The sequence below is a fragment of the Ambystoma mexicanum genome, chromosome 11 (assembly GCF_040938575.1).
Source record: "Ambystoma mexicanum isolate Mex_15411 chromosome 11, UKY_AmexF1_1, whole genome shotgun sequence".
Taxonomy (NCBI): Eukaryota; Metazoa; Chordata; class Amphibia; order Caudata; family Ambystomatidae; genus Ambystoma; species Ambystoma mexicanum.
This window is the reverse complement of record NC_090934.1, coordinates 1,324,621,561-1,324,649,321: the sequence shown is the minus strand read 5'-3', so window position 1 is coordinate 1,324,649,321 and position 27,761 is coordinate 1,324,621,561.

Sequence of the window (27,761 nt, the reverse complement as noted above, 5' to 3'; positions counted from 1 at the left end):
AGGACAGAGAGGCGGCTCTCATTCACTGTACAGAGATGCACATCTCGGCTAAAACTGCAGCAAGACACTTAAGTTCAGATGGACCCTTCACCAATGACAAGTACAGCATGATTTGCTTCTTTCAGACTCCCCTTCCATCAGAACTTCATTACTGAAGGTCAGTGGCGTCGCCAGGAATCAAATTTAGGAGGGGCACAGAGGGGTCAAAGACAAAAGTAGAGGGGGCACAGGCAAATGTGAGGGGAGAACATGGTCACTGGTCGTTTTAGGCAGGGGGGCAGAAGGGGGGGCCCAGGGTTTCACAGCCCCCCCATGCTCCCCCTAGCGACGCAACTGCTGAAGGTTAGTGCCAGAACAGGTGCAAAGATTCAGTGTCCCAATCATTGCAACTGGATGGGATTGTGTGAACATTTTATTTTGAGCCTGTTCTCCATACATGTGTTGTTGCGTACACTAAGTGAGATTTGTATCGTTATTGTAATTGTACTGAGGTAACAGTCCCACCTTCGACGTTGTGTTATGAGGAATCTGTAAAGCACTTGAATGCCAAAGATATGGGCTAGAGGATAAGGAGATAAGTGATTGGAGAGGACTGCGGTCTGACATTGTATTGCAGAACTAAGCAGTATATTAGATAACACGGACAATGGCATTAGCAGTGAAAAATCGAGACGTATATCATCTCCAAAATGTATAATTACGATGTGCCCGAGTTGGGTTGGGCTGCGTTTTTGATTCCATTCAAGTTATCGGGAAAGAATGTGTGAGGAGTTGCAAAGAAGCATAACCCATTCAGTAATTCATTGATTATTATTATTATTTTCATTATTGTGGTGTTTATTGAGCGCAGACCTGGCTTCGTGAAGCAACTGAGTGCTTTACACAGAGGTTTACAACAATACAGATACATAATGGAGTGATTTACAGAGATATACAACAGTACAGATGCATAACAGAGGATTTTTCAGCGGTAACAACAGAACAGATATACAGCTGGGGTGGAATACAGCGGGGCACAGAGGAGGGGTACAGCTGTATCGGGTGGCGGAGAGGAGAGGGGCGGGTGGCATATAGCAAATCAGGTGGCGCCAGGGGGAATGTGATGGCCTACGTGTTTAGGTAGAGAGATTCCTTGAAGAGGTGGGTCTTGAATTCTTTTCAGAATTGTAGGAGCATGGGGGTGAGTTTGATGCTGATGGGGAGGAGGTTCCATAGGTTTGGGGCGCAGGCAGAGAAGGATTTTTTTCTGTTCCCTTCTTGTTTGCAGCAGCGGATTTCAAGTCTGCACGTGTCCTGGCTTTTGGTGGTGTGCTGCCTGCTGTAGATGCTGAGTTTCTCCGTAAGGTAGCTGGGTGACTTGAGGGCGACTGCTTTATAAATGACGCAAGACTTGAAGGTGATTTGTGCGTGCAGTGCGAGCCAATAAAGGTTGATGAGGGCCGGGGTAATGTGGTCATATCTGCGTAGACCTTTGATGACGCATGTGGCTGCATGTAGAACACTTCTCAGGGGCACAATGGAGGATGACGGAAGGCCTTTGAGAAGTGCATTGCCCCCATCCAGCTGGGGAAGGACCAGTGCTTGAACGGTGGATCTAAAGCTGTCCGGAAGGAGGAAGGGCTTGACTTTTTGCAGGAGGGAGAGCTGATACCAAGCTGTTTGAGATTTCTTAGGTATGTGTGTCTTGAAGGAGAAGGTGTTCGTCGATGTTCAACCTGAGGGACTTGGCGCAGACGTGAGCTCACGTGTGAATTCCTCAGAGTTCATGGTTGATAAAGAGGTCTGTATGTCTGGGTATTCGCTGTTGCTGGTGCGAGTAGGAATTCGTTCTTGGAGGGTTTGATCTTCAAGTATGCACTGAACATCGAAAAATGGATCAGCCAGAGGCAGGCTTTGAGCCTATGGATGTCCTTGATGGAGTCGATCTGGAGGTATAGCTGTGTGTCGTGGGCATATTGGTGGATGTTGTGTGCGACTAGAAGGGCTCTCAGCGGCTCCATGTATAGATTGAAGATCAATGGGGAGAGGATGGAACCCTGCAGGACTCCACAGGTGATGCGTAGTATTAGCGATCTCGAGAAGTCTATCTGAACAAACTGCAGGCGGTTGGCTAGGTAGGACTGGAACCAGCATAGAACAAGGTTGCTGATCCCCATGACCCGATGTAGGGTTTCCGTAAGCGCCTGGTCTACTGTCCAAAACCTCATGTGCCGCACTCAAAATGAATGCATGCAAAGTCAGTTGATGTTTCATCTACCAGTACCAGAGGAGCTGGCTGCAGCTGTGAGCTATACATAAGTGGGAAAAATAATAGATTTTGGTGAATACCTGCTTTCACAAACAGTCCACACATAACCAACATCACACATAGCAGCTCTTGAATCATCTCCAACCAGGCCCGGACTTAGGGAGGGGGCGAGCCGGGCGACCGCCCGGGGCACCACGCCCCCCCAGGGCGCCATTAGCCCTTGACACGCCAGCTGGGGAGAGTCTTTCAAGGGCTCACCTGAGCTGGCATAGTGGTGGCAGGCGCCTCATTGTTAGTCAATGCGCCCGCGACAGCAGAGCGCATTTGGGAAAAATAGGGTGCTGATGCACCCTATTCACAGAATTACCTCCTCGCCAGAGTAAGGAGGTTTATAAAAAAATAAAATAAATTTGACTCCGTGGCCACACCCCCTGTTGACCACAGGCGCGTGGGGAAGGGGGGGCGCCAATTCGTCCGGGGCGCTGCTGCCCCTAAGGCCGGCCCTGTCTCCAAACATTTTGTTTGGAAGAGTAATTGATCGAAGTTGGATTTAGGGTACCTTTCGTGGTTCCCTGGTGGAAAATCCAGTTTATAAGTTGCAATGATTTCTACTGGATCCAAGTGTGACATATGAGGTTTGGGACCTTGGTCTATATATGGACATCAGGAAAAAGGAAAGGGGAGTTATATTGGTCAATGTAAATAGCAGCATGAACCACTGAGCCGTGCTAGGCACCAAATAGCCTTTTCAAGGTTCTACTCGAATCAACCAACCTTTTTTGACTAACAAATCAGTCGATTTTCAAAAAACCATTTACCAGCAGGGACCGTTTTCTTTTCCTCAAAACTCTGCATTTCAGTAAATTACGCTTTAGCGGACTTCCTGCCACAGGAGGGCGATGACTCTGTGTGGGGGAAAGGCATCCGTCTGCAGTTCCTGCGAAGCGTCGACATTTCTCTGAAGTCACTTTCGGAAGGAAGTGGTCTTTCCCCACAGTTGGCCCCGGTAGAGGGGAATAACCACGCGCGACGTCGCTGTTGCCTCAGCAATTCTGCAGTCTACACAGTTATCGCGAGGAAAGGGCGACGGCGCGCGAATTGCAAGCTCGCGCCGCGAGCACAGCCGGAAATTGAGTCACTCACGAGCAGTCCAAAAACAACCAATAAAGCCTGGCCTCGCGAAGCACTGGCCGACGTTTCTTAGCCCATGCGTTAACGCTGTGAAACGTTGACATCTTTTGGCTCGCGAACATGTTTCCGAATGCGAAGACGAGGTTGGCTTAGCAATCATCACTTTCTTACAAAGAAATAACGCAGTTTTTTTCAGCCAAAAGCATATTACTACATTCATTATTCGGAACGTGTCTTTACCAGCCTACCCAACCCAGGCACATCTATCACTTGGTGACATGAATTGCTTGGCTAAGAGCAGGTGGGCTGGGCGAGTCAGAGGCCAGACACCCCAAGGCCGGGTACACCTACAGATGGCACTTTGTACAGTGCAGGCAAACAGGAGTTGCTGTTGGATACTATCTGGCCCACTTCCCTCAAAGTCTCCCAGAAGGACACCATGGAACACCTAGCAGTAGCACAGAGACGATAGTGGGGGGCCTATTCAAAGGTTTGAGCAGAAACATTCAGAGCTTTGAAAGGGGTTTGCTTTCTGAAAATCCAGAAATCAATTGAGCTATACTGATAGCAAGAGGATACCCAAAAGGTCCAGTGTCCCTGAACGGCCAGTTTGGCTGGGGTCGGGGAAGAGTCTGTCATGTGCCAGGTTACTTGTGGGTGACCGGCACTGCCTCAGGCAATCAAGCCTTATGGAAGCAAAGGACTGTGAGAAATAGCACTATTTGTCATAGCCCATAAAAATGGAACTGTTAATGTGTACGATACATGAGAACAAGAAACAGTGAAAAAGGCGCTATGACACGTTGCTTCCTGTCTTCAAGTAAGACCATGTAATGCAAAGCATTGATACCCTATGCACATTATCTGTTCCATATGCATAGATAGATAGCTGTTAATAATAACTTGCGTTTTTATATTGCACTTGCTACCACCATTTCTGCTACTTTAATGCACTCCTAATAAATATGTTACTATTTACCAATATCATCGCAATGAACTGAAACTCAAAAGGATGAAGGACTGAGTTACCCTTGCCAGAATTTCAACCTGTAAACTGTTATTTGAACGTAGGTCAGAACAGCAAGTGTTGAAATACCCATGCCACCTGACTGGCAGAAATCAAAATGCACAATTTGTAGCAGATTACCAAAAAAGGGTCTGTCACAAAAGGAATTACTTACTATCTGCGACTGTCTGACACTTTTTCTTTCGTGCCCTAGCAAATGTTATGCCCCAGTGCGATCCCGTCAATGGGTTAATGTTACTTCTGAAGAAATATGCGTGAAACCTACAGTTGACGAATTCACATCCCAGGGACTTGATCCAGCCATTTAACCTCCCGAGAGCAAAAGGAATATGCTATGCCCAGGCACTCACCCCTCTTCCAGAGGCTGCCTTCGAATGCCCAGGTTCGCAACCAATTGCCTGGGTTTGCATTAATCAGCTTCTGTACTGAACGAATCACCACTGTAGCGGGCTAACAGTGCTGGGCCTTTTCCTGACAAAGCTGTATTGTACCACTGCAGGGGTAAACCAGACTGTGCTCTGTGGAGGAGTAGAAGAGGGACAGATGGGAGTATACAGTGGCGTAACACAAAATGTGGGGACCTCCTGTGAAACATTGTGGGAACCCCCCCTCAACCCCGAGCTCCTCAACAAAGTAAAGGCCTTGCCATACTCCACCACCCATCACAATGCCCATGATGATCTTACTGCTGCAGGGGCACGCCACGCACTGCAGTAGATGGAAGATATAAGAACGCTTTTTAATGAACCTTAGATCTTGCACCTATCGTAGGAACAAGGGGACGGTGCTTGGCATCCAAACTTATCAGCTACCTGTGTGCAGCCAGCAATAGTGCTCTAATGATACCATAAGAAAACATGCTGACTCTGTCAATATATGCCATTAGCCCCATGTAAAAACATACTCCTGTTGGCTTTTCCCTTAATGCCACTAAAAATCTCATTACATAGGAAGACATGTTATTGCTGGCTGCACAAATGCTTCCCATCCAGCCATGTAAGAACACTCTTCATGTTGACTTTGCTCTTACAAAAGTACAAAAAGCCATGCTTCAGTAAGAAAATATAGAGTCTCATTCCGAGTTTGCCGGTCTGGAAATAAGGGTGCCGGTTGCAATTTACCGGCACCCTTTCCGGACTGGCAAGCTACAACGCTGCCTGCCAGGGACATTGGGCCCGGCAGGTCTCAGCTGCCGGGTGCAACGGCTGAAGGCGAGCGTCCCCAGATAGCACGACCCTCCCCGCAATCAGAGGCAGTAATAGACTCTCCTAAAATGGGAATAAGGCTAGGACCAAGTGCGGGTGAGCTCAAGGGAAGTTTATCTAAGTCAAATAGGGCATGCAAAGAACTCTGCAAACTCCGAGAGCGCTCTGTCTGACAATCGCAAAGACAGGCGTTTATATTTCCAAAAATGTCATAGACACCTACGCACTATAGGGGGCACATGTACATGGGGATGGGGTGGCGTCGACTAACTATATGTGCAGCTGTGACGCGTTGCTTCGTGGTTGGTGGACACCGTCGGGTGACAACGTTGGGTGGGCAGGTCAGCTGGGCTCATCCGGGAGGTGTTGTCCGGTCAGGCGTGGTCAGTGTCATTGATGGACGTCTTTCTTGGCTTTCTGCCCTAAGGGCCATGCACACCCCATTCATTCAATGCTGCAATGTCAGTTGTCCTGTAAATCCTACAATAGGTTATTCTACAGGTTAATACAACACAGGAGGAATGCACATTAAGCAGAGTATTTTGACAATACATCAATACAGGGTTGCTGTTATCCTGTTGACTAGGTATCATAGGCCACGGGGTCGGGTCTCAGGGCACGGGGCATGCTGCCCGATCTTTGGGTCTTGTTAGAAGTAATGACAGATGCTTTTACACACTGTTGGTGCAATATTAGGTGTCTTCTTTTACAAGCGTCATTAATCTGGGGTGAACTGGTGGGTCGTGGGACCTATGAGTGGGCACCTCTGCCGTCTGGTTATGGCCGGATTTTGCTGCGGGGCTGTAAATAATTCAGGTGGCTGTTCGTGGCCATGTGAGCTGCGGGGGAACATGAATGCTTGAAACGGCTCCAGCCGAATTGGGGGAGGTGAGGCGGTGTAGCTCAGGCCTTTGCTTTCTCTGGCAGGCTTCACTGGGAAGGGAGAGGTGCCCTTGGATATGCCCACGATGATATTCTTCTCGCAAGCTGCAAATTATATTGAAAACGAAGGGATTCGTATAATGTAAAATGTCTAAAGGGTTACACATCTATAATCCTTGCACCAGTACATAGTCATTTCAAAACACGTTAACTAAATCACAATTCTATTAATCACTACAGGGTTTCAGGCCGATTCATGGAATAATTAGCGCGGCGCAAGTGGGCAAAAACGTGCGAATCGCAGTGGAATAGCGAAAATTGCAGTGCAAGTGCAAAAATCGCACGAAAAGCAGCGCACGTCGATTCATGGAATGCCGTGCGCGAGAAAACTAGCGGATGTGCGATAAAAAAGTGCGCGGCGCACATTGGCGCACAGGCCATCTAACAGCGTGCGCCAGGTCACAGCGAAAATCGCACAGGCCACAGCGAAATTCGCACATAGCGCGGCGCACGCAACAAAAGTAGGCGGAACACGGGCGTAACACTCGGAATGGGGAACAACTTGCCAAAACGTGGGCGGCACGGGGGAAGTACAGGGCACAAGTGCGCGGAACGCCCACACGCTCGCCTACAACACATATTCATGGAATAGAATAGGGGAAAAAAGCGCATGCTCAAACCAGCGCACAGGCACAAACACGACCGCCACAAGAAAGGAGGCAGTAGCGTCTCTGCGGCTGTAAGAAATGTGCGCCAAAAGGTGCGCCAACAAATAGCACCTATATACTGCCATGATGAATGTCCCATACTGTGGCCCTCCAGGAAAAATGACGTGCAAAGGGGTAACCACAAACACGGACACCCGCTGACAAAAAATACGTGTGCATGTATACCGGGGTGCGCGGGAAGTGTCACACGCGATTTGCAGGGTACGTGCATCACAGGGGTTCGCGTGAAGTTATTCACGCGATCGGGCCTGGGGGAGCGGGCTATGTGTATTTCAGGGGTTCGCGTGAAGTTCCTCACGCGATCGGGCCTGGGGGAGCGGGCTACGTGTATTACAGGGGTTCGCGTGAAGTTCCTCACGCGATCGGGCCTGGGGGAGCGGGCTACGTGTATTACAGGGGTTCGCGTGAAGTTCCTCACGCGATCGGGCCTGGGGGAGCGTGCTACGTGTATTTCAGGGGTTCGCGTGAAGTTTCACACGCGATCGGGCCTGGGGGAGCGGGCTACGTGTATTACAGGGGTTCGCGTGAAGTTCCTCACGCGATCGGGCCTGGGGGAGCGGGCTACGTGTATTTCAGGGGTTCGCGTGAAGTTCCTCACGCGATCGGGCCTGGGGGAGGGGGCTACGTGTATTACAGGGGTTCGCGTGAAGTTCCTCACGCGATCGGGCCTGGGGGAGCGGGCTACGTGTATTACAGGGGTGCGTGGGAAGTTTTACACGCGAATAGCCTGGGCGCGTGTATTTCAGGGGTGCGCGGGAAGTTTTACACGCAATTTCTGCACGGTACGTGTATTTCAGGGGTGCCGGGGAGTCCCACATGTGATTTGACAGTGTGGGTCCTCCCAGGTGTACCCTGTACACCCTCCACGGCCCCTGCAGGCAGCCCACACCACAGGGGACTACCCTGCATCCCATGTCATGTCCCGCAGGCAGCCCACCCAACATGGGCATGCCCCCCAGCAAAGGCACATGTCTCCTTGAACTAATGAACACCAACACATGTCCCCTTGCACCCCCACCCCCCAGCACTGTGGGGCACCTGCCAGCAGGCCCCCACCCATGTCCAACTCATGTCCCCCACCACCCCCACCCCCCAGCACTGTGGGGCACCTGCCAGTAGGCCCCCACCCATGTCCAACTCATGTCTCCCACCACCCCCTCCCCCAGCAGTGCAGGGGCAGCCTCCACCAGGCCCCCACTCCTGTCACCCACCACCCTCACACCCCAGCCACCAGGGGCACCCTCCACCAGGCCCCCACTCATGTCACCCACCACCCCCACCCCCCAGCCACCAGGGTCACCCTCCACCAGGCCCCCACTCATGTCTCCCACCACCCCCACACCCCAGCAGTGCAGGGGCACGCTCCACCAGGCCCCACTCATGTCACCCACCACCCCCACCCCCCAGCCACCAGGGTCAGCCTCCACCAGGCCCCCACTCATGTCTCCCATCACCCCCACCCCCAGCAGTGCAGGGGCAGCCTCCACCAGGCCCCCACTCATGTCACCCACCACCCTCACACCCCAGCCACCAGGGGCACCCTCCACCAGGCCCCCACTCATGTCACCCACCATCCCCACCCCCCAGCCACCAGGGTCAGCCTCCACCAGGCCCCCACTCATGTCTCCCACCACCCCCACACCCCAGCAGTGCAGGGGCAGCCTCCACCAGGCCCCCACTCATGTCACCCACCACCCCCACCCCCCAGCCACCAGGGGCACCCTCCACCAGGGCCCCACTCATGTCTCCCACCACCCCCACACCCCAGCAGTGCAGGGGCACCCTCCACCAGGCCCCCACTCATGTCTCCCACCACCCCCACACCCCAGCAGTGCAGGGGCAGCCTCCACCAGGCCCCCACTCATGTCACCCACCACCCCCACTCCCCAGCGACCAGGGGCACCCTCCACCAGGCCCCCACTCATGTCTCCCACCACCCCCACACCCCAGCAGTGCAGGGGCAGCCTCCACCAGGCCCCCACTCATGTCTCCCACCACCCCCACCCCCCCAGTCACCAGGTGCAGCCTCCACCAGGCCCCCACTCATGTCTCCCACCACCCCCACCCCCCAGCCACCAGGGGCACCCTCCACCAGGCCCCCACCCATGTCCCCTATCACCCCCACCCCCCAGCAGTGCAGGGGCACCCTCCACCAGGCCCCCACTCATGTCTCCCACCACCCCCACCCCCCCAGTCACCAGGGGCAGCCTCCACCAGGCACCCACTCATGTCTCCCACCACCCCCACCCCCCCAGTCACCAGGGGCAGCCTCCACCAGGCCCCCACCCATGTCCCCCTGCCCACAGGTCCTGACGATACACAATCATGGCAGTAATGGGCAGCATACCCAGCACAAACACCCAGGCAAGGATTGCATCCACCCACATAGTGAATGCAATTACATGACACAACCCCAATGGCAAGTATGTAAATGAACACATGTCCGTCACACACACATACACAATGTCTGCAAGTGAATGTCAAAACCCATATCATGACATGTATGAAACCAAAGACAAAATAACACAAGTGGAAGTAAAAATTAAAAATGTATTAAAGATTAAAAATAAGTAAACAAATAAAACATACAACTATGTGGATAACAAAATAAATGGTCCATGTTGGAGAACAAAAGTAAAAATCAAAAAACGAAAAAGGAATACAAAAACAAATGTTGACCAAAGCAACATCAAGTAGAAGCAAAAGAATGAAAAACCATTTCCACATGGTGAACACAATAATGAAAAAAAGAAAATGTTCCTTCAAAAAACAAACTAAATACAGGAATGTACCAGGGTCCATGAGCCCAACACCATAAAGGAAACCTACTATTACCTAATGAAAAAAATATATACAAAAAAGTGGCCATTGTCCGAGTGGTCCAAAATAATAAAAACAAATAAAGGAAACCTAACACTAACTAACTATATAACTATATACAAAGGCAGCGGGCAAGTCCTGCGGCTCACTTGTTGATGTTGCTGGCCAGGGCATCATCGAACTCCATGTCGATGTCCTGGAGGCGGGACTCTGTCCTGGCCCCGAGGTCTCGCAGGGATAACCCCATGTCCAGCTCAAACTCCCTGCGAGCTTCCTCGAGGCACTCAGCCCGCCTCAACGCCCGACGCATGGAGAACTCCGCCCTGACCATGGCGAGCCGCTCCTCTTCCGCCCGCTGCCGCTCCGCACCTATCCGCTGGACCAACTGCTCCCACACGGAAGACACCACCATCCCAGGGTTGCCCTGCCCTCCGGCCGATGCCTGCCCCTCTGATCTTGATGGCCCCGAGCCATGATGCCTCCCACGTCGAGCCCGCTGCTGCCTCCGACGCCACTGCCTCTGCCAGCACGACGGCATCCAGGCTGATGGAAACCACCGACGCCGTCGTGCACGTGCCCTGCCTGATGATGCTGTCACATCTTCCATCTGCTGGGGTCCAGTTGCTGTGTTGTCCACCCCTGCTGGACCTCCGACTCCCAACTGTGGCAGGGATGGGATCCCCACCGAGCTGGCTGCATTGGTCGGGGCAGGTCCACAGGGGGCCCTGGTGGCATCTGGGCTGGAAGACGGCAAGGAGAACGACTGGTGGATAGCCTGCACAGAGGAGGAGAGGGCCGCCACATTGGCCAACACATGCAGGAAACCCCCGAACATGGCCGATCCCAATTGGGCCACGTCGGCACGGTGCACTTCGTGATGACGTGCGTGCTCCTCCCGGGAAGCACGCACGGCATCACGAATCACAGCTGTGCGCATCGCAACCCCAATCAGGACCTTCTCCACACGGCCAGGGGTTCCCACGTCCGCAGGTGGAGGGGAGTCAGGTGACATGGACATCCCCTCTACCTGCGGACGGGCCTGGGACGGGGCATCCCTGCTGGTGCATGGTGGTGCACTCACAGGGTCAGGGACAGCGACATGCACAGGCCCCTCCACGGTGACCTGTGCTGCCTCCTGCCCCTGGCCCTGGACTGCACCACTTGCACCAGCAGGGATGCCCCCACCAGGCCCCATGTGTGCCCCAGTGGCGGCCTCCTCCTCCTCTGTGCAAACCACCAACCTGGATGGCTCCTCACCGTCTCCCACCGTAGCAGGCCCCTGTGGGGGCTCACCCACCCCTTCCGCTGCAGCCGTGGGGGCATCCCCGCCGCCTTGCTCCACAGCGCCGTCTCTGCCCTCTTCTTCACTAGCCGCTGCGTAGAGGGAGACAAAGAACACAAGCATCAGGGCACTGTACAATGGTCCCCTAGACAGGAAGCAATAGCAGATGAGCACCACTGTCAAAGTACACTTCCATCATGTCCCTCCACAACACGTGGGGTCAGTCCAGGCAAAACACACACAGTAACAGGCATGGTGCATGCCATGGACATTTCCATGCATGTCCAATGGACTCTTGAAACATTCAATGATATGTAACTCACATGCATCATGGCTCATGCCTATCACATGCACACACTTCACCTCAGTCACATCCATCTGGCCCCAAACACACCAAACACAGCGGATACAAGGGTAATTTGGCAGCTTCACTGAATCTGTGCATTGTCACACACATGTGTCATGCATCCATGGCATGCACAAGTCACAGACACGCAGGTCAGGCACACAGACATGGCTACCATATATGTACCTGGCATCAGCACCCATCCCTCACCCCCACCCATGTCCAGGTACAGAGACTGGCATGCTCTCATGTTCAAAATCTGCATAGGGCTCCCCATGCGGCATTTGAACACATGCAACAACCATGTGGGTCACACATCACTGGTCGCACATGCATTACCATGATTTCCCTGCACACATACATGCATACATGGCCTATGGCACACATACAGGCAAGTATCATAGAACCAGCACACCGCAACATGCCCTGTCTCACACAGTAATGCTTGGACACTTACCGCTCAACTCCAGACGGGCCTCCCTCTCAAGGATCTGGGTGTGGAGCGCTGGGCGTACGCGTTCCAGGACCCTCATCTGGATGGAACTCATGCGGCCCCGGCCCCCCTCCACGAGGCGCCGGGCCTTCACAAGGGTCCTGGACCTCAAGTCCTCCCAGCGCTTCTTGATCTTCAGGACGTCGCGGGTTGCCACCCCCTCCGCGTTGATGGCAACCACACAGTCGGCCCAGATCCTCTGCCGTCCTTCCTTGCTGGCGCGGGACGATCCAAAGAGGGCATCATACTGCCCCAGGACATGCTCCACCAGGACACCAACTTCGGTGGCAGTGAAGCTGGTGCCCCTCTGCCCCTCTGGCCTGGGGTTGCCACTGGTGCCAGATGTGGAAGTGCCCGACATGGCAACCCCAGAGGCAGGTGTGGGTTGGCAACTGGGTCCTGGGGCTGGGCTGTGGAGCGATGTAATCCCAGTCGGGAGTCTTCAGTTCCAGCAGGGGTGGACACAGCAACTGGACCCCTGCAGATGGCTGATGTGCAGGCACCAAATGGCAGGGCACGGTGGCAGCAGGCAGGCAGGCAGGCAGCAGCAGATGGCACGTGGGAGGCTGCTCAGGGCACTGGGGGGCAGTAACTCGGCCTTCTGGGCAGGAGCGTGGTCTTCCGTGTGTTTTCGCGTGGCCAGCTTGATACGGAGTGATTTGGCACGTGAAAATCCTGCACGTCAGCGTGAAATCCGAGGAAAGGCCCTTAGCGCGTAAGCGCGTCAGCACGCATACGCGATTCTATTGGACCAGAGTCCCTCAGCGCGTAAGCACGTCTGTGACGTGACCCGCACGGGTGTTCCCCACTCAGCACGTGATGACGGGGCACACGTGGAAATACTGCACGTCAGAGTGTCATCGCGTGTAATTGGACAAAAGTGCGCGTACACGCGATTGGCCTATGTACGTGTATTTAATGGGTGCGCGGGCACTTACACACGCAAGTACGTCAGCGAACCTGTATCCCGTGGTGCGTGTGAATTTCCACATGCTATTGGACTGGGAACTGGATTCCAGGTGTGCGCGGGTCACACGCTGTATCCCGTGGTGCGTGTGATTTTCCACACGCTATTGGACTGGGAACTGGATTCCAGGGGTGCGCGGGTCACACGCTCGCCTAGAACACGCACAAAGCATAAATTTGCGGACTTTAACAATAACAAGCTCAGACGCCAGGATGAACATACCGTTCCTAGCAGCAGTGGCAGTGGGCTACCAAAGGAGGAGGAGGAGGATAGTCAGGGCCAGAATATTCACACCCAGAACCAGCCTTTTCGGGATGCCTGATGACCAGGTGTATGGGAGGTACAGGTTTCCACCACACATTATACTGGACCTGGTGAGTGAGTGGGAGGATGACCTCACATCACCCACCCTGTGCTCCCAAGCACTCAGCCCCCTGGAGAAGGTCCTCAATGTACTGCACTTCTTAGCCACTGGATCATTTCAGCGGACAAGTGCCATAGTGGGTGGGGTGTCACAGGCCACCCAGTCATGCTGCCTACACCAGGTCTTGAACATCATCACTGCACGCCCATCAGTCCGCAGGCACATATACCTGCCCAGAACACCTGCAGAAAGGCATGCTGCCGCCCTGGATTTTTACGCTGTGGCACGATTCCCCAAAGTGCTAGGTGCCATCGACTGCACCCATGTGGCTCTACGTCCCCCCAGGGCATCTGAGCACATCTATAGGAACCGCAAGCACTGGCATTCCATCAACTTGCAGGTAGCATGTAATGCCAAGGGAATCATCACCTCAGTATATGCCAACTATCCCGGCTCCACCCACGACAGCTTCATTTACCGAATGTCCACCCTAAGCCGGGACCTAGAAGCTGGGCGGCATGGCGATACATGGCTGCTTGGTGAGTATGTATGCCACTGCACATGCATGCATGTTGGATACTGAGCAAGGTCACAACCCCACCAATGATACCAATCACCACCTCCACAGGGGACAGTGCCTACCCTCTCAGCCCCCACATGATGACGCCAATTCGGAACCCTACCACGCCACCCCAGGTAAGATATAACACAGCCCACATTACAACCAGGGGCATAGTGGAGCGCACATTCGGAGTGCTAAAGTCACGCTTTCGCTCCCTTGACCGTTCTGGCGGGCAGCTGTTATACGCTCCCCCAGTAGTGTGCAGGATCATAGTGGCAGCATGTGTCCTTCACAACGTTGCAACACGCCGGGGCCTGGCCGTGGACATGGTGGTGACCCCACATCCCCAACCACATGCACAGCCGCTGCGCATGGGAGGGGAAAGGGCACGGGGGGAGGCAGCCCGTACACAGCTAGTGGCTAATTACTTCACATAGAAATCACACCCCGGTGGAGTGCACACTGCCCTGGCACATTCCATCTGACAATCAATGATGACTCAACCTGACACTGATCCTGAATGTCTGGAGAATGAACCGTGAATACCATATCAGCCTGAGATTGTTCACCTGGAAGTGTCACAATGTGTGCATCCCTACCCACACAGACACCACCAATGCAGTTTTGTGAAGTTACACATTGAAGCAGCTAAAATGAATACCCACTTGCAAAATGCAACAAGAGGACAGTGCCATGTCAGCCAACCCAACCCCAGCACCGCCACACGACACACCGTGCCATGTCATGCTAATTGCAGGTAAACAAAGTAATCCCCACAACATGACATCAGTCTCACTATGTACAGTGTCCCTATTAGAAACCTGCAACACCTGAAATGCTCACAGCAATGCCGGACCAACAACATACTTGAGCACGTACTACCATTAACATGACATCACAAATGTTACATATTAGTAGTCTCACCACCTGGAAAAGCCTGCACTCCCACCACTACCAACTGTGCAGTGCTGTCGCCATGTAGAGTTGTAGGTGCACTGCTGCCAACATGGACCCCATCTCCAGACTAGAGGTCCTTGTGCGGACATGAGGAAGGGACCTGCAAATTGGGAGGTAGACACAGAAGAAGAGTTACACATCAATGCAACATGCAGTGTACAACACAACAGCAATATGCACTAGGAATGTATACACAGTATTGACTACAGACTGCCCACACAGCTCATGGGAGTCCAACGTCACTGTGTAATTCACTGTCACTTGGGCACACCCTTTGCAAGCCCATGGAAACGGGAAGCAGGAGGGGTGTGTGTGACTCAAACCCAAGCATCTGAACCAAATACATTACAAGCCTGCATGTGCCCAGCCACAATGCAGCGTATGCCCACAGGAACCACGGAAGCCAACAGATCGTCCCAAAAAAATTGGGAATAAAAGAAATCAAAATAAAAATAAAAATAAGAAACAATCAAAAATGGCCATTGATGGGCCCGGGGGGGTTGGGGAGGCCACCCAGGAGGTCCGAGGACAGGATGCACACCAGAACCCACCTGCGTGGATCCTGGGAAGATGAAACACCTCCATGGGCTCATGGCCCACACGGCTACCCTATTGTGGGAGTATCACTGCTGTCGCTATTATCACCCTGTGCAGCTGCATCCGGAGGTGGTTGCACTATGGGAGGCAGCCCACGCAAGGCCCTAGTCTGCTCCTCCATGGCTGCAAGCATGCGGGTGTGGTAGGTCTGGTTCTGGAGGATGAGTGTGCGGAGGTCCCCATGCAACAACTCACGGGATGCCCGGACCTCCGCCCTCGTTGCCTGCATCTCAGCTGAGAGCGTACGGGTGAGACGCTCCAGCTGCTGTTCTGTCCTTTGGTGTGTTGAAGCCTCAAGCTCAACAGGAGTCGTCCTGAGGTGAAGGAGCTCCTGCCTCAGGGCTTCCCTGTGGCCCTGGGACTCAATGGAGATGGCCTCCTGCAGAGTCGCCAGTGCCGCCCGCCTGTCCCTGTTGGACCCCAACATGTCCTCCCTGTGTGACTGGCAGATGGAGTCGGTTGCCTGCTCTAGTCGCTCCATCAGCCTTTCTGGGGGGACAATGGAAGTGGCCACCCTATCCATGGCCTGAGCCATCATCTCGGATGATGCAGCCTGTTGGGTTGCCATACCGTAAATGGATTGCTCCCATGCGGTATTGCCGGGTGGCGTACGGCCACCACGTCGGCGGGCACCACACCTGTCTGGGGCAAGGCGAACTGCGCCTTGCTGTGCCGGCACTGCCTGCTGAGGCTGCAGGACTGTATTCCCCCTCTGATCTGCTGGCCCAGGAACAGGATCAGATGTCGCGGAGTGTGACCCTGCATCCGTAACCACCGAAGGCGTAGCTGCCAACACTGACATCCCCATGGAGGGTTCTGACCCTGGTGCAGGTGGGTGAGACAGAACAGAATCCCTCCCTGGAACACTCACCTGCGACGGCACGTAGGTCTCATCCGAATCAACACCTGAGTACAGCTCGGGGGAGGTGCAGCCAGAGACACCCCTTGAGAGCACGACCTGCAGCACTTGTGGGTTCTCCCCCACCACCACACCACGTCCCTCACTGGTGGTTGGTCGGCCCTCGGACCCCTCCTGGGTCAGCACCATCTCCACAACCCCAGCAATATCAGGTGCGTCTTCCCCTGCAAAGACATGAAAACAAAGAAATGGAAACAGGCATTAGCACCATGGCACACAATGAGGGCTGAGAAGCAAGAGAACCAGTACTTGATTGACACATGTCCCACATGACTAAAACCCTCCCATGCATGCACCCTCACTGCGTATGAAGTGCAGGCAAATGGCACACACTGATGACACCAAGATGGAAGATGAAAACATTTTCTGCATGCTGCCTGGCAGTGGCATCACACATTGGCCTGTGATTGGCAGGTGAAACACACATGCCATCACACAGATGGCATGTACCATTGCTATTGAGTGAAGATGGAGAGGAGGGCAGCACCTATTCATTCAGTCCAGTTCCCGCATGTAATTGCTTTTCTAATTCTAACAGGTCAGATTTTTCACCTGGAGCTGCCAGTCTGAAATGGTCCAATTGCACAGGGACATGTGTGTACAAATGATATCCAGGTAACAAAGTCACTCCACTTTACCATACCCATGTCAGACATGTGACTAGTGGACAGCGACATGCCTAGTGAAAGTGGTGGAATGCAAACAAACTGACTGAATGAACAGTGAAAAATAAGCAAATATGTTGTGGCAAGGTGACACTTCAAGGGCAACTGGCGTGCAGTTGGGCTAGATGTCTACTGTTGGCAGAAGGGATACTGCTATGGCCAAATGCAGCTGCGCAGGGAGTATTGCATGAAGCACATGGCTGACCCATACGACTCAGGCGCACACACTCTCACCTGGCACACAAACAGAAGCCCTCACACACACACCATGCACATGTATGACACACACATGCATGTGCACTCACCGGACAATGCCTCGTAATCAGCCAGATCTCCCACGCCTTGGATCTGTTCCTCCGTGACGTAGGTCCCAGCGACTGACTCATGTGGAGTGAGTTCCATGTCTACTACTGGAGACCCACCTCCAGTCACTAGAGTTGCGGCATGACTTGAGGCCAGCTTACTCTTTGCCCTGCGCTTTAGGTCATTCCAGCGCTTATAGCAATCATTGGCTGTGCGCCTCACGATTCCAAGGGCACTTACGATGTCCGCAACGGTCTGCCAGTGTGCCTGGCGTTGTGCAGGTGTGGTCTTGGATCCTGCAACAATGACCATCTCGTTGTCATGTCCGGACACATACTCGACAAGTGCATTCAGTTCGTCATCCGTGAAGCTGGGCTTCCTGGACGGGCCGGACTGTGTAGCCGTGTCTGGGGCATCAGCCTGTGCCGGACGAGCACTCTTCCTCTTCCGCTTGGAAGGTGGTGGTGTTCCTGAGTGTCCTGCGCCGCTCTGGACACTAGGGGCAGGAGCCCTGGTGGACTCTGTATCAGGAGTGTGGGATTGCACACTCAGCATGGGAGTTGGTGCAGGCATTGGCTCTAGTGTGATGGTGTCAGGGGGAATGTCAGCAGCATGGACTAGGACCGACACTGTCCTGGCTGGGTGTGTGAGGGCTGGGGTGGATGGAGCCGCAGCTGCCCCTGCAGCCTCTCCGCCCTGCCTCTTTGGTGCAGCAGATGACCTTGCTGCCCCAGATCCACGTGGCATGATGGCATCAACGTGCACCAGCGCACGTGTCGTAGCCCTGCTGACCTGGAAGTCAGCCATGGAGTCAGCCAGGTCTGGTGCCACAATGGGCTGGTCCAACAAGGGCTGAGCATGGATGGTGTCAGCCACATCAGCCTCAATGGGAGGGGGGAGGGGGGGGATTATGGGTGCCCGTGACTGGTCCTCCACACATGGGGGGACAGGCTCACCCTGCAAGTTACGACCACGTCCCCTACCGGATCCACCACGGCCACCACTTGTGGCTCTTCCACCTTTGCCACCCTTACGGAATCCTCGCCTCCCAGCCATGGCACTGATGTCAATGTGCGTATGGGAGTGGATGTAGACTATTGTCCTGGGCAATTGGGGGTCAAAGGGGTTGGGTACCAGATGGTAATTGTACCCTAGTGCTCTAGCAAGGCTGAATGTAACCCCTGGGGAAAGATGACGGGTCACGCAACGCACAGGAGGCCCAAAAAAGGGAGATGACGTGCACGCAACCCCTCCTAGACCACGTGTGCAGAAAGAAAAACCTGCACTACGCTGTGGCACCCAGAAACACAAGAATGAACGTATGCGTGTCACACACAGCCTAGAATGACCTCTGAAGGGGTAGGCTACACACGGGGCAAGCACAGATGTTAGATACGTGCGTGACTCACCGTCTGCCTGGTAAACGAGCGTGTAAAAGGAGCACGTTTGGTTGGCAACACCCCCGCCAAAAGAAGATTTGTACGCTGTCTGAGGAGACAGGACAACAGTAGAAGGGAACACTGTTTGAGGGAACAGGCCCAGGTAAACCAGTAAAAGCGAAAGAAGAGAAAAAGCTGTCAGAGGTAACAGGTAATACGAACTTGAAACGCCGTGAAGTAAATCGCGTGTGAAACGACAAGAAGTACAGAATTCACCCACTCGCTCTCCACGAAAAGCACGTACAAGGAAGTGGTGTTCTACGCGTACCTTTTATACAGGCCCACACGTCCAGCGTCACTTACGCGGCGTGTACGCGCTAGGGCCATTTCCACCAATTACACGCTTTGTCACTTCTGCGTGTAGGGCCATTTCAACCAATCACACGCGATGAGACTCTGACGTGCAGTCTTTCCACGTGTGCTCTGTCATCACGTGCTGTGTGGGAAACACCCGTGCGAGTCACGTCACAGATGCGCTTATGCGCTGAGGGCCTTTGGTCCAATAGAATCGCGTATGCGTGCTGACGCGCTTACGCGCTAAGGGCCTTTCCTCGATTTTCACACTGACGTGCAGGATTTTCACGTGCCAAATCACTCCGTACCAAGCTGGCCACGGGTAAGCACACGGAAGACCACGCTCCTGCCCAGAAGGCCGAACTACTGCCCCCCAGAGCTCCAAGCACGCTCCCACCTACCATCTGCTGCTGCCTGACTGCCTGCTGCCCACGTGCACTGCCATTTGCTGCCTGCACATCAGCCAGGGGTGCTGTTGCTGTGACCACCCCTGCTGGAACCGAAGACTCCCGACTGGAATTCCATCGCTCCACAGCCCAGCCCCAGGACCCAGTTGCCCACCCACTCCTGCCTCTGGGGTTGTCATGTCGGGGCAAACACCATCTGTGACCACTGACAACCCCCGGCCAGAGAGGCAGAGGGGCACCAGCTTCAGTGCCACCGAAGTTGGTGTCCTGTTGGAGCAAGTCCTGGGGCAGTATGATGCCCTCTTCAGAAGTTCCCGCGCCGACAAGGAAGGATGGACTCGGATCTGGACTGACATCGTGACTGCCATCAACGCGGAGGGGGTGGCAGTCCGGGACTTACAACATGTCAGGAAGCGCTGGGAGGACTTCAGGTCCAGGACCCTGAACAAGGCCCGGCGCCTCTTGAAGGCAGCGGATGCCCAGGGGCGCCGGGGCCACTTGTCGGAAGAACAGATGGGGGTCCTGGAACGCATATCCCCAGCGCTCCACGTCCAGGTCCTGGAGAAGCAGACCCGTCTGGAGTCGAGCGGTGAGTGTACATGCATCCTGATTGTGTGCAGTGCGTGTGGTGATTATTCGGTATTGTGCAGGTTGCACATCTGTTTGTATGGGGTCGAGTATGGGTGGGGGTGTACATGGCCGTGGGGCTGACACATGCGAGGGCTGTAATGTGTGAGTCATGGATGGTGCTTGTGTGTGTAGGCTTGCATGGCAAATGCAGTTGTGCGTGCACACATGTTTGTATGTATGTGTATGTAAGTAGACATGTCCGTGATGTCACGCATGTATGTTGTTTTGGGCTGCATGTATGAGCACTGTGTACATGTGCATGTGTGTGTATTTGACAAGGGTGCAACAGTGATGCAACATGGATGCATGTGACTGCGATATGTGTAAGCCTGATTGGCAGATGTGACATGGATGCCCGTCTGAACAGTGCGACACTTGGCAGAGGTGTACACATGCATGCAAGTGTGGTGGTGTGTGTACATGTGTGGTGCACTTCCTGTGTTGCATGTGATGTCTGGGTCACCTTTGGCTGCTCATGCTGTTGTATGTGTATGGATGGTGGTGGCAGTTGCGATATGGCTGTGGTATGGCTCATGTGTGCGAGTTGCAATGACATGTGTGTTGGGGATTGTGATGACATGTCTGAGGTTTGCCAATGCCACTCATGTGCAACTGTCATGTGTGTATGTGTCCATTGTACAGTGCCCTGATGCCTGTGTTTTGTTTCTCCCTGTCTGCAGCGTCAACTGATGAAGAGGGCGGAGAAGGTGCTGTGGAGCTCAGCGGCGGGGATCCGACCGCCAGCCGGAGACGCAAGGCCCGGCTCCCCTCCCGTGTTGTCATCTCGTCGGGGAGTGAGGAGTCCGGTGCCGCGTCCCAGGCCGCAGCTGCCGGGGGGAGGTCCAAGAGGCGGAGGTTGGAGTTGGACTCCTCGGCAGCAGAAGGGGCAGCTGGGACCCCACGGGGCCCAACAGGGGAAGATGGCACGGAGTCATCCAGGTTGGTGGGGGGTCTGGTGGAGGAGGAGGCCGTGCAAGCACCAGAGACGGGGTCTGGAGGTGGGGATCCCACTAGTGCTAGTGGTGCAGTCCAGGACCTGGGACAGGAGGCAGCACAGGCCGCCGCGGAGGTGCCTGTGTGCAATCCTGTCCCCGATCCTGTCCCTGCATCATCTTGCACCAGCAGGGATGCCTACGTCCAGACCCGTTTCCAGGCAGGGGATGAGCTGACGTCAACTGGCCTTCCTCTGCCTGCGGACGTGGCTATCCAGGTCCGGGTTGAGCCTGTCCTGGCTGGTGTGGCGTTGCGTCAACGGGCCATGCGAGGTGACCTGCAGTCTTTTCATGGAGAGACTGCACGTCATCTCGAATGGCTCGTTGACCACGTCAGCCTGCTGGGACAGGTCACCCAGACCGGATTCCTCCGTCTGATGGGGCTTGTTCCGACCCCCTCCTCAACTGGACCCCCTACGCGCCAGTCGTCCTCTGTGCCATCTTCCCACCCATCAGTCACCTGGGTGCCCTGTGGAGCTGCCTCTGACAGTGCGGCCAGGCTGGTGGAGGAGGCATCCCTGCCACAGTCGGGAGTCGGACGTCCAGCAGGGGTGGCCACATCAACAACTGCACCCCAGCCGGCGGAGGATGTGCAGGCAGCAGGAGGCAGTGCACGGGCAGAGGCAGAGCAGCAGCAGCAACATGGTGGGAGCCATGAAGGCTCGGGGCCTTCGACATCGGAGGGGCAGGCATCGGCCAGAGGGCAGGAGGACCCAGGACAGAGAGTGTCTTCCGTGTGGCAGCGGTTGGGCCACGCCATAGGTGCGGAGCGGCGGCGGGCGGAAGAGGCGCGGCTCACAATGGTCAGGGCGGAGAACTCCATGCGGAGGGCCCTGAGGCGGGCCGAGTGCCTCGAGGCAATCCGCAGGGGGTTGGAGGAGGACACGGCGTCGTCCCTGCGGACCCTCGGGGCCATGGAACTGGACCGCCTCTGGGACATCGAACAGGAGTTCGATGATGCCCTGGCCCGGAACACCACGGAGTGAGCCGCCGGACTTGCCCGCCCCCTTTGTATATAGTTCTTTAGTTTTAGGTTTCCTTTGTTTTTTCTTATGATTTGGAGTCGACGGACACTGCTCCACTTTTTGTATATAGTTGATATTTAGGTAGGTTTTTTAGGAGGTTTCCTTAGTTCAGTTGTGATGATGGACCCTTGTTATTTTTGTACATAGTTCTTTGTTGCATGGAGAGTTTTTACATTTCACTTTGGACAAAATTTTATGGATTTGATTTTCTACTTTTGTGTTTTTATGCGGACATGCAGCTTATTTTTTCACATTTACGTTGTAGTTATTTTTCTTTCTTTACCATTCGTATTTTTGTCCAATACATTTTTTTTCCATTGTTCACTGTGTGGTTTCATCTCATTGGTTTCATGCATGTCATGTTGTGTGTTTTCCCATTCAATTGGAAAATATGTGTGTGACGGACATGGGTTCATTTGCTTCATGAACATTGGGGGTGTAACATGTGTTTTCATTTCCATGTGGGTGAATGGGTTACTTGGTAGGGCTTTTTGGCTGTGGAGGCTGACCATTACGCACATGATTGGGGATTGTGAGGACCTGGTGGGGGCTGCACATGGTGGCAGGGGGGTGGGGGTGGTGGGAGACATGAGTGGGGGCCTGGTGGGGGCTGCCCATGGTGGCAGGGGGGTGGGGGTGGTGGGAGACATGAGTGGGGGCCTGGTGGAGGGTGACCCTGCACTGCTGGGGTGTGGGGGTACAGGGGGACATGAGTGGGGACCTGGTGGAGGGTGACCCTGCACTGCTGGGGGGTGGGGGTGCAGGGGGACATGAGTGGGGGCCTGGTGGAGGTTGACCCTGCACTGCTGGGGGGTGGGGGTGGTGGGAGACATGAGTGGGGGCCTGGTGGAGGGTGACCCTGCACTGCTGGGGGGTGGGGGTGCAGGGGGACATGAGTGGGGGCCTGGTGGTGGTTGACCCTGCACTGCTGGGGGGTGGGGGTGATGGGAGACATGAGTGGGGGCCTGGTGGGGGCTGCCCATGGTGGCAGGGGGGTGGGGGTGGTGGGAGACATGAGTGGGGGCCTGGTGAAGGGTGCCCCTGCACTGCTGGGGGGTGGGGGTGGTGGGAGACATGAGTGGGGGCCTGGTGGAGGGTGACCCTGCACTGCTGGGGGGTGGGGGTGGTGGGAGACATGAGTGGGGGCCTGGTGGAGGGTGACCCTGCACTGCTGGGGGGTGGGGGTGGTGGGAGACATGAGTGGGGGCCTGGTGGAGGGTGCCCCTGCACTGCTGGGGGGTGTGGGTGGTGGGAGACATGAGTGGGGGCCTGGTGGAGGGTGACCCTGCACTGCTGGGGGGTGGGGGTGCAGGGGGACATGAGTGGGGGCCTGGTGGAGGTTGACCCTGCACTGCTGGGGGGGTGTGGATGGTGGGAGACATGAGTGGGGGCCTGGTGGAGGGTGACCCTGCACTGCTGGGGGGTGGGGGTGCAGGGGGACATGAGTGGGGGCCTGGTGGAGGTTGACCCTGCACTGCTGGGGGGTGGGGGTGGTGGGAGACATGAGTGGGGGCCTGGTGGAGGGTGACCCTGCACTGCTGGGGGGTGGGGGTGGTGGGAGACATGAGTGGGGGCCTGGTGGAGGGTGACTCTGCACTGCTGGGGGGTGGGGGTGGTGGGAGACATGAGTGGGGGCCTGGTGGAGGGTGCCCCTGCACTGCTGGGGGGGGTGGGTGGTGGGAGACATGAGTCGGGGCCTGGTGGAGGGTGACCCTGCACTGCTGGGGGGTGGGGGTGCAGGGGGACATGAGTGGGGGCCTGGTGGAGGTTGACCCTGCACTGCTGGGGGGTGTGGGTGGTGGGAGACATGAGTGGGGGCCTGGTGGAGGGTAACCCTGCACTGCTGGGGGGTGGGGGTGCAGGGGGACATGAGTGGGGGCCTGGTGGAGGTTGACCCTGCACTGCTGGGGTGTGGGGGTGGTGGGAGACATGAGTGGGGGCCTGGTGGAGGGTGACCCTGCACTGCTGGGGGGTGGGGTAGTGGGAGACATGAGTGGGGGCCTAGTGGAGGTTGACCCTGCACTGCTGGGGGGTGGGGGTGGTGGGAGACATGAGTGGGGGCCTGGTGGAGGGTGACCCTGCACTGCTGGGGGGTGGGGGTGGTGGGAGACATGAGTGGGGGCCTGGTGGAGGGTGACCCTGCACTGCTGGGGGGTGGGGGTGGTGGGAGACATGAGTGGGGGCCTGGTGGAGGGTGCCCCTGCACTGCTGGGGGGTGTGGGTGGTGGGAGACATGAGTGGGGGCCTGGTGGAGGGTGACCCTGCACTGCTGGGGGGTTGTGGTCCAGGGGGACATGAGTGGGGGCCTGGTGGAGGTTGACCCTGCACTGCTGGGGGGTGGGGGTGGTGGGAGACATGAGTGGGGGCCTGGTGGAGGGTGACCCTGCACTGCTGGGGGGTGGGGGTGGTGGGAGACATGAGTGGGGGCCTGGTGGAGGTTGACCCTGCACTGCTGGGGGGTGGGGGTGGTGGGAGACATGAGTGGGGGCCTGGTGGAGGGTGACCCTGCACTGCTGGGGGGTGGGGGTGGTGGGAGACATGAGTGGGGGCCTGGTGGAGGGTGCCCCTGCACTGCTGGGGGGTGGGGGTGGTGGGAGACATGAGTGGGGGCCTGGTGGAGGGTGACCCTGCACTGCTGGGGGCTGGGGGTCCAGGGGGACATGAGCAGGTGTGCAGGGTAGTCCCCTGTTTTGTGGGCTGCCTGCTGGGGCCGTGGAGGGTGTACAGGGAACACCTGTGAGGACCCACCCAGCCTAATTGCGTGTGATAATTCACGCACAACCCTGTAATACACGTACCTGGCCAAATCGCATGTGAGAATTCCCACGCACCCCTGTAATACACGTACCCAGCCGAATCGCGTGTAGAACTTCCCGTGTACCCCTGTAATACACGTACCCAGCCAAATCGTGTGTGATAATTCCCACGTACCCCTGTAATACACGTACCCTGGCCAATCGCGTGTAGAACTTCCCACGCACCCCTGTAATACACGTACCAAGCCAAATCGCGTCTGATCATTACCACGCACCCCTGTAATACACGTACCAGGCCAAATCGCGTGTGATCATTCCCGCGCACCCCTGTAATACACGTACCCAGCCAAATCGCGTGTGATAATTCCCATGTACCCCTGTAATACACGTTCCCTGGACAATCGCGTGTTGAACTTACCGCGTACCCCTGTAATACACGTTCCCTGGACAATCGCGTGTTGAACTTCCCGCGTACCCCTGTAATACACGTACCAAGCCAAATCGCGTCTGATCATTACCACGCACCCCTGTAATACACGTACCAGGCCAAACCGCGTGTGATTATTCCCACGCACCCCTGTAATACACGTACCAAGCCAAATCGCGTCTGATCATTACCACGCACCCCTGTAATACACGTACCAGGCCAAATCGCGTGTGATCATTCCCGCGCACCCCTGTAATACAAGTACCCAGCCGATTCGCGTGTAGAACTTCCTGTGTACCCCTGTAATACACGTACCCAGCCAAATCGCGTGTGATAATTCCCACGTACCCCTGTAATACACGTTCCCTGGACAATCGCGTGTTGAACTTCCCGCGTACCCCTGTAATACACGTTCCCTGGACTATCGCGTGTTGAACTTTCCACGCACCCCTGAAATACACGTACCCTGGCAGCCTGGCTAATCGCGTGTATCACTTCACGCGTACCCCTGATATGCACGTTACCCGCTTTGCGTTCCTTGTTTGGCAGCTCTGTAAACTGGTCCAGGGTTAGCGCATCCCTTTGCGATGATTTAGCGATTTTGATGGCTTTTCCTTGCGCGAGGGCGTTCTTGGGGGCGTTACTGGCGCTGCTGCAGGGTCGCTGCGATACTCTGCGCCACGGCTGGTTTGGGAGCCTAAAATCCATGAATACGCTGTGCGCGGAAATCGGTTTTAGCGCACGTGCCTGGCGCAGACAATCGCACGCGGACACTCTGCGCCAGCCGCTTGCGACACTTTTCTGTGAAATTCTATGAATTACCCTGTAAGTATTTCCAAGATTAGCAGCTCTGGTATTATATGGTAAACACGATACGTGAGGTAGCATTAGGGTTAGTAGAGCACGCAGGAGCAACAGACCAATATGTTTGACAGCAGTAATACACGTTAAACTTGTACATTCACAGTTGATGGCATTCCATGTATTTTCCTTAAACACTTTACATGTGCTTACAATACTGTCGCGCTTGTGTTCCTTTGCACTCTAGCAGCATCAGGGTAATCATGGCATAAGAACTTGATATCACTCTCTTTGCATTTCCCCTAGAGGAGCACACAGTAGGAGGGCAGGGGCACTGAATGTTTGTACATAGCTGAGGGTATTTGAGTATCGTGACCATTTAGTCACACAACAACACATTCTTCTATTCTTACAGTGTTGGTAGATTTTTGGCAAGGGGTTCGTGCAGAAGGAATATCATTGTAATGTAATATATATTGATATATATATATATATATATATATATATATATATATATATATATATATATATATATATATATATATATCTGTATAAACAGCTTCTTGGTGTATGATCGAGGCTTTTGTTTCATCGAGGACAATTTACAGTTATTTTCCAAGCCAGCCCCGCTACTCGGGTCACGCTGAGGATAATGATGCACTGCGGAAGGTGAAAGATACAGTGTTTGCTCTAACACTAGCTCATGTCCGACTGTTCGTGGGAACGGGTTTTCAGTGGTGTTACGCTCACCTGGCTCCCACAGGGGCATCGGTCGGACCCAGACAGCTGCGGTCTCTACCCACGTGATGCGTAGTGCAGCGATGACTGACTGGATCTGCCCTCCTAATCTTGTCTGCTTAACCCGTAGAAATATTCTCCTGCAAGTGGAGAGATGGATTTAGCCACTTGTGGATTCAAGTGATGGCACCCCCACAGTCCTCCCCAACTAATCACCTCCGAAATGCCCTCACAGCAATCTCACCTTATATTCTTGAAAGATGAGCTCTCCATCCTGCGTGGATTTGCAGGGGCGCGTCGATTCCAGTTACTTCACTGGTTTGAAGGCTCGGGAGAGTTCTGGAGAGTATTGACTCTGAGGTTCCTGGTGAGGACCAGTAAGTATTAAGTTCATAGAGTTCAATATGTCCGATGTTCACTCTTGTTCCCCCCTTCCTTTCTTGTCTTGCAGCTGGCTCGTGAAAAGATGCTCTTGTGGCAGCTGGTGGCGCTCAGGTAAGAGTCTGTATTACCCGGCGCTATCCGGTAAATGTTGCACAAGGAAAACGTGTTGTTTTGTCTCTCTTTACAGATGCGGCACGTGAAAATATGGAGAGTCACAAAAGGATGCCTCCGGTGGTAAATCAGGTAAGTCTATGGTGGTAAGAATTATATTTGTTGGTTCCCTCGGCTCACCTTGTGGTTTTCTTTTGTCTCCTAGGTGCCGAAGTTCGGCGAAGAAATGATGGTGGCAGCGCCGACCTGAAGGATGCTGTG